This window comes from Poeciliopsis prolifica, unplaced genomic scaffold, assembly GCF_027474105.1.
Source record: "Poeciliopsis prolifica strain line A6 unplaced genomic scaffold, Auburn_PproV2 SCAFFOLD040, whole genome shotgun sequence".
Classification (NCBI taxonomy): domain Eukaryota; kingdom Metazoa; phylum Chordata; class Actinopteri; order Cyprinodontiformes; family Poeciliidae; genus Poeciliopsis; species Poeciliopsis prolifica.
Window position 1 is genome coordinate 2139760 of NW_026562415.1, and position 15452 is coordinate 2155211.

At 38.0% G+C, this 15452-nt stretch overlaps 1 protein-coding gene across 1 annotated transcript in view; it reads left to right on the forward strand.

Annotated features, from left to right (window-relative positions):
• Positions 1-5058: 5058 nt before the first annotated feature.
• The window catches only part of plxna4 (plexin A4), a 209020-nt gene continuing 198626 nt past the window's right edge, over positions 5059-15452 (forward strand). The window contains exon 1 of the mRNA XM_055054731.1: positions 5059-5618. The gene's annotated coding sequence lies outside the window, so the exon portion shown is untranslated. The remainder of the gene's footprint in view (positions 5619-15452) is intronic.

The following is a 15452-nucleotide window of genomic DNA, read 5'->3' on the forward strand; positions in this document are numbered from 1 at the left end:
ACACTGAATCACCTGGCCATGGCCTGGACGGTCTATGCACACACACACACACACACACACACATGGACACAGCTTTATGGACAGACAGACAGGCAGCTGCTAGCTTGATGGGGAGGCTGATGATACATGGATGAATAAACATTCAGGCGACATTATAAGCCTGCAACACGCAAGTGCACCCATTTACACAGAAAGCAGTAAGCCATCAATATGTAAACTAACTAATTATATGACTGGGTGACACAATCAACACACCAGTTCATCCGTTGTCATGCACTGACTCATACACACATCCGAGATATCAAGAATTGTCAGCTTCAATACAATTCACTATCCAGTAACTTCCAACATAGATTGAGAGCTGAAAACCTATTTACGGTCTAAACCAATGAGATATGACTGTCAGTCATTGTGTCTAGACAGTGCATATTTTATTAGTTTAGAGAAAGACTGATGGATTTTCTACAAAATCAAGTGGATTTGTGTAAAACTATCAATTTTGGTTTTTCTGTGTTTTATTTTTTTAACCAAGAGGAGCGAAAGCTTCATCAAAGAAAAGCAGGAGGGGAAGACACCTTTATGAAGATGGACACACTAAATGTGGCATTACCACCACCAGCACCTCATAAATATCATAATCCCTCAAATAGCAACAACTTGTAAATTACAGCATGGGCATGTGTATATAGGGAGGGATACACTGAAAGAGATGAATGCCTGTTTTGTGTGTGACAGTCAATGTTTGCAAGAAGGAGGATCCACAGGAACAGTGCACAACTGTGGGGTGATCCCTGCATCCCCACAGGCTGCAGATAAACCACATACAGCTGTGTTTATAGGGGTTCACTGAGTTAATTCTAAACACAGGGATGCGACGCTGGGTTATGTGTGGGCACACACACATCCACGCAAACACAGTTTCAGGAAGACAAGGAGAGCCACTGAAGTAACACTGTGCCAGCTGGCATCAGGAGACAGACACCCGCACATCCCTGCAGCCCACTTGACTGCATTAAAAAGGCTTCATCAAAGCCATTCATAAGTCATCATCTCATTTGCAAGACAAATAGGGAAGTCAGATTGGTCAGCGGATTTTTACAATAGCAAAGCACTGAGATAGCATCTTGTTTAAACGGCGAGCTGGCACAGCTTCTGGCCCTACATAGAGCCAGCGCAAGGTTGCAGGAGAGGAGAGCCATAAGCAGGATTTGGGAGATCAGTTAACTTAGATCACTGCAAAACTGTTAACATCTTTTATTTATTCCACATGTAATCATTGTTTAACAATTTAATAAATAGTGAGACAATATTGCCGTGCAATACATCTTTTAGGGTTGCTGTTTTTCTGGAAACAGCATGTAACTGTGTAATGTTGTCACATTCTTCTGCCAGTGTACTACACTAGCATTTGGCTTTGTGGAAACACTGCTATGCAAGACTTGTATATTTTTTTATTTGTTGTTGTGTATCATGTATCTTTCTTTATTTTTGATGTTTGTGTGGACCATGAAGTTGTTGAACAAATCAATCAATCAATCAATCAATCAATCAATCAATCAATCAATCAATCAATCAAACCTTTATCAAAGTAAAGTGGGTTGACAGGACACATGCAACAATTTTTAGATTTAAATTTGTAAAGAAAAAGAAAAAAAGTTACACAAGCATGAAAAGGTCTTAAAGGAAATTGGGTTTAATGGTCAATGAATAAGTAAATGAATTAGGCTGAAAAAGTCTTTTGTTTAGTTTTTTTAAAGGCTCTTATGTCCTTCCATATGCTCAATTTATGATAATGCAGAGCACAGATATGATCCTGTTCTTATAATGACAACTAATTCCTATTTTTAATTTAATCCAAGGATGTTTGATCTAAACATGAACAAAATGATTTTAGGGCCCACATTTCTGACCTTTTATGAAATGACTATTGTTGCTGTAGATTGCAGAGCCATTGATTTGCTTTGCTTTGAAACTTATCTGATAATTGACAACCACAGACTGTTGACTTAGCTCTGTTCCATTTATTGAGTAAGTTAATGAACCCAATAGGTTCGCTGGTTTATCTACGCGTTTTGTCCTTCAGATGACACCAGCAGATGCCCTCAGAATTGGACGCAGAGACCAGACAGTAATAAATAAACATAGACCTGACCTATGTTTAAATCAATGGTTGGTTAAAGACCAAAGCAACGTTTGCAGATTAATCAACTGAAGAATTCTGTGGTGGTGACAATAGGTGTATAAAAGTATATTTTGTTCATATTTTCATGTATTTGTTTACTTTTTGTCAGCAAATAAGTACACAGAAGTAATGTTAGGTACATTGCTTGGATTTTTTTGGGGGGGGTTGCACCAAAATCTACCATTAATACATTTTTCTTCGAACCACAGGACTTAGATGTATTCAATTTCCTTTAAGTAGGCTAGATCCCAATATTAAGACACGCTACAAAGATTGAACTTAAGCATACAATAAATGAAAAGAGTTAGCACAGGTTTGGTAAAACTCAGCAATAAACTGAGTGATGCAATATGGAAAATGTGGAAAGGTTTGTAATTTTCACTGGATAACCAAATGCAAATTTTACACGTCTAAGTATTATAGACTTTGAAATTAAGCTCTTGTACTCGGTCCAAGATCCCAAAATAACTTTTTTGGATAATGTATGGAAAGCAAAATATATACGTATGTGTAAAAAAGTATCTATTGAGTTTATTTTCAAATCCCAAAATGATCACTCCATTCATTCATATTATAGGCCCATTAATAGTCTATCCTCCAGATCTCCAGATCTCATTTTAACTACAATGTGCACATTTTATTTTGAGATTAAATAAAATGTGCCAACAATCTTTCTTTCATTACCTCATGCAATGCAAAACCAATTGCTGCAAACATATTGAGATACTTATTTTAGGCTATTTTATTTTTGCTATTGAAGACTATTTTGTAAAGTTTCCTTCCAGTGCATTTGAGGGCTTTAGTTTTAACGGGTTTGAGAGAATGGAAGAAATGTTCTGTTTGAGGTCAACAGAAAGCCTCGTGCTCGGAGGATCAGAAAACACGCAGGTGGATTTGATTATTAATTAGAACTCTGCGCGTTTGGACAGCGTAAAGTTTTAATTTCCATTTTTAGTTTTATAAAATTATAAAATGTTTCGGGACGACTGGGTTAATTTATATGACAGTTGGATGTGGAAAACGTTCGAGGTAAGGGAGTTTTTTTTTATGGTTTTCAAATGTTTGGCTGGCACTTCCTTTGTCGGACACGTCATTTAAAGCGACAGTGTGTTATGGTGGCCTTTGTGTGGTCGTTTGTGGAATGTTATTAAAATTGGCCAGGCAAAAATAAATAAATAAAATAAAATAAAATAAATAAATAAAATAAAAAAAAACCCACAACAACAATAACATCAAAAAAGTTGTTTGAGACGGAAACAACTGTTTCACAATATGCATGAAATGGTTTTATAACTTTTGAAATGGGGAAATTAGCATGACATTCTTGTTTCTTCTTGATCACTACAAAGTGATGTTAATGTGTGCAACGTTAAGCAACCGGTCAAAAGTGTTTTGAAGTTTTTCTGATTGCAATGTGTTATTAATTTTACAAAATTTCACTGATTGGATGTTTGGTCTGCATGTTAATATTAAAAACAAAACAAAAAAAAGCCCAAAACATTTTCACTTGAAAATGGTCAAATATGCTGCTTCTTTGAAGAAGAATGTACCTTTAACAATGACTCATTTGAACGCACTCATTTCCAAACGACATCATTTAGTCTACGAGGTGTACTTGAATGCACCGCAGGATAATTATCCATTTGCATAAAAAGCTGTGTGGATGTGCTGTGACTAAACAGTACAGCAGCACTCGTGTGGAAACGCGTCTTTGCGGTGAAATCGGTCTGAAATGTAAAAAATGTCAGTGAAATGCGGTTCAACATGTTGACAGGGGAGCGTGCAGGTGTGTTTCTGTGGTTTGCATTCGGCTGTCTGGCTGTAAAGACTGTTTGGCCTGTAGGTGGGGCTCTGATGCAGTGTTTCAAAGCTCTGGAAGTGAGAGCAGGGGGACAGGAGGCAGGACAGAGGGAGAGGATGCTGCAGCAGGCTCTTTAAAAGACATTAAAACTCTAGATACAAAATAAATTAAAAACAAAATGTAGCCGGTTAAGGGGTTGCTGAATTCCCCATCACTATAAAGGGTTTATTTGGAGGCTTTTTAAACTCATATGGTCATTTTACTTGCAGAATGTGCTTCTTTGAAACCAATACATCCCATAAAAAGTGTGTTGCTTGTATAATGTGTAGTCTGTGTTGATGGATTAGTTTTAAATTGCTTTAATGTGCACATAAGACTATTTTATAGAAAATGTTTTATTCCTGTACCACCATGCAGCCTATTTTGCTGAATACATGATTACATAATTAGGCTTTTAGAATATTAATTGCTTAAAATGCAAATGGATGGTGGGGGTGCATTCCGGAGGCATGTTAAATATCATCATTAGGGGGGCTGGGGGCGCAGATTTAAATCCCTCACAACTATGAAGGGGTCGTAATTATGTTGCTGTGTGTGCCTAATCTCTGCCTTTAAATGATCCCGAGATTAGATACACAAATCCGATGATCTGATCATTTCACCCCTGTATTGTAAAAATTCCATTTTTGGCATTGCCAAATCCCATTCTTATCAAGATGAACGCATTACAGAAACACTCTCCTGGCGTCGCTATACATTTTACAAAGCTTAATACTGCATGTTGTCCCTCTGTGATTTGAATGCTTAGAAACCCAGCGATTGATTGCATAATTTGGTTGATTTCGTAAACATGCGGACATTAAAATGGCACTAGTGGCGTGCTTTAGATCCTTGTGAGGAGTATCTTCTGCTTTACAAATACTCCTCCTTGATGCGGGCTGTACTAATATGGTCTAAATGCGCATTGAGCCTCCAGCCAAGAATTTAAGATAAACCAAATCCCTCCCGCCCTTCCATTTGGGTTGTCACTGCGGACGAGGCAGGGACGCAGGTGAAAACATTCGTCGAAGCTCCATCCTCTCGACCCGAAGCTGAAACAACTCTGCTTGGCTTCCTCTCCACCTCTGTCCCTCCCTCCTTCCCTCCGTCTTCTCTTCTCTCTCTCTTTCGCACTCCGCTGCAGCAGCCTCAGCACCTCAGTAGGGCAGGAGCACCGCACTGAGTCACATCTACACCACACGCACGCACCTTCACGCACACAGACCCAGCCTCCTGCGGTATATCCCGTGTGCGGCGCAGCGGCTTTTCCCACGGCATACCAAGTGCGTCCTCGCCGGGAGATGGGAGGTGCGGCTCCCGGGTCTCAGAGCGCTCAAAGCGGCTTGGTGTAGAGCCCTGCTGATCGGGGAATGCCTCTGGAAGTCTGCTGCTATTTCTTTTCCCAGTGCAGGAATCGCGTTTTAACTGTGCCACTGTCCGGGATTTAAAGTGAACAAGCCGCTTGATCAGGATATATCGTTATTCTGAACCTTTCTCATTTTTGGGGAGGGAGTGAGCAGAGTTGGGATTTGCTGTGGAGGTGCCCCTTCTCCGCAGTGTCGATGCGGTTGTGACTGATATCTGCATAGATTACAGGTAAGGAAATTGTCTTTTTAAGTGGTTTGTTCCATCCATCAGGACTGTTTTATGGTGCTTGTGATGCGGTTTTATCCGTAGATCAGGCTGGGCTTCCCACTGCACCAGCCAGGTGACAGGAGGCGTGTTGCACCTGTTCTAGCTGCGCCATGCCCGCTCAGCTCAAGCGAACCGACAGACTTTATCTCGCTGCGGGATCAGTCACCTGTCCCTCACAATACTGTGACTTTTGGTATTTAGGACTGCAGAAAACTAAATTACCTGCTACTCCGCTGGAGTCTGGACCTTATATTGCCCGAGTCAGCTATTTTTTGCCCTTCATGTGGGCCGACGAGAACAACATCCCAAACTGTTAGTTGTCCTCTCTTTAAAATGATTAAATATTCGGTCATACGTTGTGCCTAAAGGGATCAAAGTAATGTTCATGTTTTGCTTTAAATATAGGGGCGTTGAGACTGCTCGACTTCAAAAGGAATCAGTCTAGACTTTGCTTTAAATTATTGAAATGGTCAAACTAAGTAACGCTCCATTTCCCACGGTCTTATCTGACATATTTAGAGGATATGGCTTTCTGAAAAGCTGCACTTTCATTTCAGTGAGGTATTATGATTTACGTTGGATAGATTTTATGCGATGTACTATGGATAACTTTTCTGCGTGTTCTTTGTTTTCACAATAAATATCAATTATGGAGCAACTTTGCATTCTGAAAAACTTATTTAGAGCTTCCTTCTCTCAGAGCAGTTCAGGTCACTGGGATAATCCCCTTTCTAAGCTTTTGAAATGAAACATAACTGGGTTTGGCATCCATCCTGTTTTCAGACTAGACTTTGTCTAAGTTTAATCTCAGTTAATTTTATTGTAGTGGCAGAACTGTTTTAATTTTACAGTACTTAGAAGATTAGACATAAACTTGTTTTAGGAATTCAAATGTTTCTGCAGATTTTAACCCTTTGCATGCTCAAATGGTTAGACTTTTTAACTGTCAAAATAACTGTAATGTGGCTTAATATAAAGGAGAAATTGAAACAGATTTATTTAGCATAAATGTTTTTATTTTCACAGAAAAATGATGTAGGGATATTTGTCTCGTAACTCAAAGTTAAAAACTACGAATTTTCTTTTGTTTTTTTGGAAGGTCAACCATCGCCTTGTTCTCCCTAACTCAGGGTCATTTTTTTACAGACTGTCATCTGCATTTGAGTATGAAGGTTCTTTGGTGCTAAAACTGTATTTGAGATAAAAGTGAAAGAAGCATGACTGTTTTGACATGCTATACATATCCAGACTTGCAGTATGAATTATGTGTTATGGTAAAAATCTCTTGTACGTTATTCCTTAGCTCTTTTTATCGTTACATCTATCCTGCATCCTCTCCTCCCTTGCTCCCACTGTTATTTTCACCTCTTGCTCTGAGAGCTGTATCTCCTGCCTGCAGATAATGCAGTGGCTCTGAGCCCCTCTACTGGCTTCTCTCTCCTTACATCCACGTTTTCATACACTCGGACCCAGTGTATAATTTTGCTCTTACTCTTGCAAATCCAATTTTGATCATCCTATAATTTTTGTAAAGCTCACTATTATTTGTCAAATATCAGATAGTTTGATTCCTATGTGCTTCTATTGTCATGAGAAATTGTGTATTTCTTGCTGAAGTCTTGGATTTTTGTTCTTGAAGAACCTGGATGGATACCACAGTCATAGTTGTCTTAAACTTATAGGGAATAACTTGCTGAAAACTACTTGGCTTTTGAAATTTATGTGCATGATTTCAAATTGCAAGTTGATTTGACTTTTCATGTGTTATTGTGACAAGTTGTTGGTTTCAATTGATACCTTATTTTAACACATCTCTGCATGTGCTTACTCATTAGTTGTGTATATTCTGCTGTTGCAGCTGTCCAGGAGCAAATATATTTAGCTCCAGAGCAGTCAGACAATCCCATTTTGTCATCCTTTTGCATCCTTGCATTAAATTCCAACTCCGTGTTGACCTCTGTGAACGTAGTAACACCCTCAGCCGTGCTAATTTCCCCTTCCTCTTCCTGCGTGCTGTCAATCAAAGGCTGCCATAGGACTTGGAACGGCAGCTTTTATTGGCACATAAGCACCTCACATTGACATACCAGCCCCGTTGTGTCGGCCAATGTTACGGCTATAGCACTGCAGTTTGACAAGAGCAGGCCTTGTCAATATTATGACTTGCTAATGGATAAACTCTCACTCCAGCCTTGGTAGTGAAGACATTAACTGCGTTTTGGGGGCAGAACCCTTGCAAGAATAAGCGCCACATAAAATCTTTGCAGCATATTCATGTCAAGGGAAAACTAACCGAATATGAATGGGGAAAATCTCTGACAGATTCTCCATAGTGATATAAATGCCTACTGGCCATGTAGGCAAGATCCAGCGGAAGTGTGTTTGTGTGGCTGAGTGTGGGTGTGAATGATGCATCTGTGAATGGCTGGCGAGGCCCCATATGAATACTTCGGTCACAGAGACGTATCGTCATGTCAGACTGAATGATGCGTCTGTGAATTAGACCTGAATGGAGTTCTCTGTTTGTTCTCATTCTCTCTCCCTCTGTTTCTCTCCCTCCCTGTACACACTTACACCCCTGTGGGTTGTGACAGGACTACCAGACACAGGCCAGTGTCCAATTAGGCTCGCTCCTCTCTCACGCCACCCAACACCACAGAGGAGATTGCAAATTGTATTTGTGTCCCCAACTGTTCTTCCCACCGTCATGTGTCTAGCATATTTCAAAGCAGTAAGAGACAATGACAGGGATGTTAACCTGAAAGCAGGTTTTAGGTGGTGTGATTCCTCCCTTGTTCTTCTTTTTTTTTTTAGCTTTGATAATAGTTTGTTTCAATGTCTTAACCTTTTCATCTCTCTTATACCTTTTCACCTATACTGATATTACTATCTAACTTTCATGCATTTTATAAAAAAATGAATGAAAGAAAAAATCACAAAACAGTGCCTTGCTAAACTGGAAGACAAATTGTACATAAAAGTACTGCCTGTATTTGCATTTGATTCAACACTTTTTAGAACCGCTTTATGCTGCAGTTAAAGCTTTTGGAGGTGTGATATGTCTCTTTCACTTTTTGACATCTAAATCTAAACTTCAATGAGGCCACAATTAGATTTTTAGGTCTCAGCCTTTGAGTAGGACATTCTAAAACAAGTCTGATCTAAACTGTTGTGTTGTAGACCTGGCAATACTTGTTTTGTTGTAATGCTAAATTCTTACCCTGTCTCAAGTATTTGATAGCCCCTCACTGTCTAACAAATGGCCCTATTTTTAGCTCCATCCAGCTTTTCTTCAGCTTAGACAAACTTCCCTCTTTCTGCTAAAGAAAAGCTTCCCCACAAATCTGATATGCTGCTACCACTAAGTATCACAGTGGGGATGTTTTTTTCAGTGAGATTTGCTCCTTCTTCAACATGTTTCCTACATGAATTGTGAACTGCATTTCTTCTGGCATTCTTTCAGCAGTGGTCTTGCTTCATGTCATGCTTCCATTAAGGTCAGATCCATGGATGCTTCGCTCAAATAATTGGTTTCATGCAGAAAAATTTATGCTGCATTAAAGGAATAACAGTTCACAAGTATGTAATTAAGCCTTTTGTTTTGCACCACTGCGCTATATATTGATGTCTGCCCCAGCCACGACAGCCAAATCTGAACTGAGGATCTCCAAACAAAAAGATTTGTGAATGCTTTGAGAATAAATCAATACTTTACATGGCATCCATTTTAATGAGAACCGCTGCTCTTATCTGAACAGCAAAGTCAGGATATGTTTCAAAACTAGGAAGATTTGTCTGTGTATATGTTTTTACTGTTAAGAACATCTCTTGACTGCAGAATACTATTAAGATGTCACTTGCCTTTTTTTAAGTGGTTTAACACATGCACATGCACTCACAGCTGCACTGCTTTTCTTTCTTCCCTCTAGTATTCTCTGGCGCTATTATTTCATCTTATTACTCAGTCCTTCTCTCTCACAGTTTCTGCCTCTAGCTTTCCCCTTCTATATCTTTTTTCTTACTCAAAGCGCACAACTTTTATCTGTGTGTGTGTTTGTGTATGGTGCCAGGCAAAAAGAGAAAAAAAAAAAACCCAGACTGCTGTGACATTGCAATGACCTATGCGGAAGGGTATAAACAGAGAAAAGGATGTTGTTGTAGACGGGAGGCAGGGCGATGTGGAAAGGCACCAGCGTATCAGTGGGTTTGCCATACTGCTCGTTTTGATAAGACCATATTAGGCGTTTCTCCCTATGATTCATATGGAGCTGTGACTCTGGTGTATAAACAGTTCTCTTTGATGCAGCGGCAGTTGACGTGCTGTGGCATATTGGTTCTATGCTTGTGTATATCAAGCCAAGCATGACGAGCAGTAAATTAGTTTTGTTTCAGATGCATGAAATGATGAGAAAATTGCAGGGCTTTTTTCGCACTTACATTCACTCTCATTTACTCCTTCACTGGTGCCCTTAGTCCACCCAAGGATTAAGTTCCTAATTCTGTTTTCATCCTGGTCCTTGCAAAGAAATCTAGAAATTCATGCTGTAGCGCACACACATGTACTTGCATGCTCCATTAGTCCAGATCAGAAAGAAACACAATCTTCTAAATATTGTCTTGCTCCTGCGATTTGCACAACATGCTGCATTGACTATTTTATTGTTCATCCACTAAACCTAATTTTAAAATCTGTGAACTCTGAGAAGATTTTATACTTTTAAAAACTTTTTCAAAGTTTGTCCATCTAACACAAATGTATTTTATCATGGTTTTGAGGTGGTTTACCAACACCTAGACATAAATGCAAAAGACTAAAACAATAACCCTGCACATCACCTTGAACATACCCCACACAGAAAAACATGGTGATAGCAGGATCACATTATGGAAATGGTTCAATTTGGTTGGGACCGGAAGACCGGTCAGACTTAATGGCACAATTGGAAGCAATATAAAATCTGTAATGCGGTGCAAAATACTTGAGACAATAAAAGCAGAGACCAACTCTGAATATACAGTCAGAACGAAAAAGGTTGGGCTTACTAAATTCATGGTTTAGCACAGTATGATTTAGGGAAAGACCAGGCATAAATCTGATTGTGGATACACTTAAAAATTGCTGTTTACACTCTCTATCCAATCCGGGTTTATGTTTTTATGCACAGAATAATAATTTAAAAAAATTGGATACACATTAAAATGTTTGCCTTTGTGACAGAGGTTAATATCATTTTGCAGAAGTATAAATCATTTTCAATTCACCATATTCTTTTACTTGGAAAAATTGCTTGTAGGTCAGCCTTTTCTTGTTAGTTTGAAAATCGAGAGCTTAACCTTTTCAAGCAACAGTGCATGAAGCCTCTTCAACATTCTTCCAAAGGTTGTTTGTGGTGTGTTTGCTCCTAAAAGTTACCCTAGTCATAGGCCTCAACTCTTCTTGAACTTTATTACTTTGCTGAAGCTGTGGATTGACCTTAATAAGTGGTGTTCTTTAGAAAAATTGAACTTGTTTCAGCTTGAAAAGAGAATCGATGCTCAATGTTTGGTGTTGAAAGAGGTCAGTGACTTCCTTTTTAGTTGTGGGCTCTCAAAGCATCGTTTCAAAGTGGGAATGTTTAAAAAAACAAACAAAAGAAAACACACACACAGGGGAGGTTTCATTTAAAAATAAAAAAACAGAATGTAGCCAATAATAACATAACTAAGAATAGGTCTGCAGATATAATTTAGTCATTGAATTGTGGTATTGCTCTCAGTGACTGTTTGCAGTTTTCTCTAAGGATGTAGTGCTACAATCAAGTATATCAAGATTATTACTATATTTTATTTACAGAGACAATTCACCGTGCCAGTAAGAGGGATCCTGGAGGTTTCCTTTGAGAATTTAATGATAATATACCCTTCTATTTTTGTCTCATCCCCATGCTGTTACACTCTTTCTTTTACCTTAACACTTTCAGTCCCCCCTCAGTGTCGCTGAACATCAATATTCAGTGCTAGCACAGTAATTGTAGAACAGCAGGTTTAAGGGGAACCCCTGCTGCTTTTTTAGCCACAAGGTAGTGAGATTGAGTGAGAATCAACTCTGTGTTATTCCTTCTTTATGACAACTCCACCTCTTCCTGTCTTCCCCGTTCCCTAAGGCATGTCACTGACTCGCGGCATAACTTGAGGAATGTTATAGTAAGAATTAGCGAGACTTACACAGGGTTTTGTGTTTTTATTCTTTCTGTGCAAGACTCCGCTTTGCCTTTCCTGAGTATCTTTTTTTCTGTTGATAGGATTTGGGATGGCTTATGTCTGTGCAAAGGCATTGATTGACTCGCAGCCAAACTCGCACCAGCCAGTTGGAGACTTTTTTTTTCTTCATTTTGCTCACTTGGCATAAAATCTTGTATTTATTTTTTTCTGCTAAGTCTTGGACTTTCAGCAGTTGAGTTATTGCAGTTTGAATGAAGAGCAAGATTTGAATGTATGACTTTTATGGACTTTTATACCAGAGAACGTCTTTCCATATTTAGTCATTAATCAGTTAAATAATAGTTTGTGATGCAAATAATTTTTTATTAGGGTTCCTAAAGCCTGGGAATTTTAAAGTTGTACGCTTTCGATGGAAATTAAAATGAATAATCTCGGAATTTAAGATGAAGTCTGGCCTTCAATGCAAATTTTAAATGAAACAAAAGAAAACATATGTTGTTTTGACAAAACAAGTGTTTTTGTGCAATACATTTGATTATATCTATCCATGGGTCTTGAACTCCAAATTTCAAAGGTTTGAGTTTTGCAAGTTTTAGAGGTCTCAACAAACCTGAGTTAAATATTTATTTCATTAGCATAACTCTGTAAAACTTGAATGTATGCTGAGGAGGTAATTCAGCCATTTGATTCAGGTCTCTGGTGGGAAAGTGACACATCTAATAGTTGCAGAGCCCTGGAAGACGGGAGTTTCACGGCGCTGATTCATACTATTTTACAATCCTGCTTACTGCAGGGGCATTAAAACTATGCCAACTGCATCCTCTTTTGGCTCACCAGAAATTCATTGTATCATCTGAGTTTACAAATGGATGTAAAAAATGCTTGAGGGTTTTATTCCTCCCTTCAACCAATTTCTCTTCTTGTCCGTTCGTTCTGCGATTGTCATGGCAGTTGTTCCAGCTGAGCTTTGACTGGGCTGAAGCGGGCCCGCCAGGCAGATGTTGAAACCAAATATGCAGGACCATGCGTTAGCATGTGTTCAAAAGGGTTTTCTCCATCTCACTTCGAGCTTAAAAATGACCGTGACTCCATGAAAAGCCAATACACGGCAGAAGAGGGGAGAAGAGTGTGGAGAAATGCTAAATAACAATTTTGCATCCTCTTGCTCACTGCTCTCTATGACTTTTGGATTGAAAACTTGTCTGATGTGTTTATGCCACAGGCTTGGAGCTGGAGGTAAAAGGAGAAGCATTTAGTAGTAGGTAACCAATAAGTCGGGATAAGCTGTGAAAAGTTATGTAATCAAGTGTAAACTCAGTTTATCCATTTCTCAGCTGGTGGTCTACCTCTCATTTGACTCGGATGAAGAAGGTTTGGCTTGTAAATTTAGTTAACAGTTTTGTTTTCAAGTAAATTTCCTACCTGAAAACATTACATGGTTTTTAGATTGCTAATGAAAATAGAATAGGTTTTTGGAACTCTTTGCCATTTCTCTTTGCGTCTTTGTTTTGCTAATGTGCCACAATTTGTATTATTCAAAGTTTAGACATTTCTTAAGAAAGAAAAAAGTCTGAGCTTAAACAGAAAGTGTTAAAAAAGGTTGAACGCAAGTGTTTTGAGCAAAGATTTTGATTTAAGAGTTTGATTTTAAACATGTTTTCCAAATTTATTTCTCATGTTTCAGTTGTAGAGTTTATTTATCTATATTTCTAATGTTTCTTTGCTCCAGCTGGCAGATAGAATCTGTTTAAAAAGTGTCTATACTCCCGTTTTTACATTTGTCACATTACAATCGCCATTCAATGACAATTGTAATATCATAATACTGTAATTAATAAGATAAAGGAGGAAGGAGAAATGTCCGAGTCACAAAGTAGATGATTTATTGTACGTGGTTTTATTATTTTTTTTATGTATAAAAACTTTGATGTATTCAGTCCCTCCTTATGTTCATATTTCTAGAGGATATTTCAGTGTGATCAACTGCCTTCAGAGGTTTGCCGTATTAGTTTCCAAAGTGAATTTCGAGTCAACGTATTTTTGGATTTCTCTTTTTGTGGTATCAAGTCAATACAATTCCTGTCATAGACTGACTGTTGGCTATGAAATATGTAATATTTGAGATTTTTTGAAAAACAGTTTTTTTTGTACTTTATTTTCTTGAGCTGTCACATAGTCCACAAAGCAACCGTGAATTATTATTTTTTTAAACGCAACATGATTGAGTACTTTGGCCAATACAATGTAGGAGGTACAACTGAAACTTCTTAACTGCATTTCATATTCTTTACATTCTTTTGCTTTTTATTTTTACAGGTTATTAAAAAATACTTAGCCTTCAAAGCAAATTATACCTTTAAATGAGCACACTTGTTTTAGCCAAACAAAATACTTAAAAAAGCAACAAAGGGACAATTTTTTTTAGCACATCTGAATTTTTTTATTGATTTTTTTTTTCCAAATTACATTTTTATATATGTATTTCACATAATTGCCATTGTTTCAATTTTCAAGCTCTAAGCTTAGAATTACACTATAAGTGAAACATACTTTCTAACCTTTTCTTTAAGTTTCTAAGGTTTTATTTGAATTTACATTAATTATGCTGCATAAATTATTCTAATGCAATGAGTTGACTAGTTAAACATCAATATTGTAAATGCTTTAATTTCTAGCTCACAGTGGGCTGCTTTCCATAATTACAGACAATTATTTAAAATTACTGGCAATTATTACCTGCTATGACTTTTTGACAACATTGGTTTTAGTGTTTAGATGCGTTTGTCAAAAATGGTGCACAGACAGATCGCCATGTGTGCACAAGCACATTTAAAAAAAATTATTTATGGACGTGATTATATTTAGTTTGTAGAGCAAGTTAAATATCAAGTCACTTAATCATAGGCATTTCTTGTAATAAATTTCTCATTTTCACTTTGACCTTTTATGGAAATTACACATCCACTTTGCCACTTCTGCTCGTTTATCAGATCCGGATGGTAGCAGTTCTACGGCACAATTCACTGAATGTGCTTAAAACTGGAATATCTCAGCAGCTGTAAGGGCACATTTGACACATCTTGTCAAACTGCTCATTTTTCAGTATTCTGAGATTGTTACAGTCGAGGCTGCAAGTCTCTGCAGGTGTAGACATTCTGTCTTCCCTGGTGTGTCCCACATTTTCCATCTATCCCACAAGGCATAGACTGAGGTAATGTGTCCTGGATAAGGATATGAACAGGAAGACAAAGTATGACATGATTTTTTTTCCCTCCCCTCAAGAATGTAGTTTGAACAAGACTGTTTGTCATTTTCTGACAGTGAAAACTAAAAACTCAAGATTGAAAACGCATCAGAGGTGCATTTTCAGTAAATGTATCGGTGCCCTTCCGCAACTTTAGTTCGTGCTTTTATTACAGTGGATACACTGCAAAACACAATTTGAGGTATTCTTGGTAAATGACAGTTAGTCACAAATACTGTGATCGTACAGTATCGTCCTGTAAATTTTTAAACTGAGAATCAGTTTTTCTGTTCACGGTAACTAATCATAAATACTGTAAATCTATTGATGAAAACATACCATGAGAGACT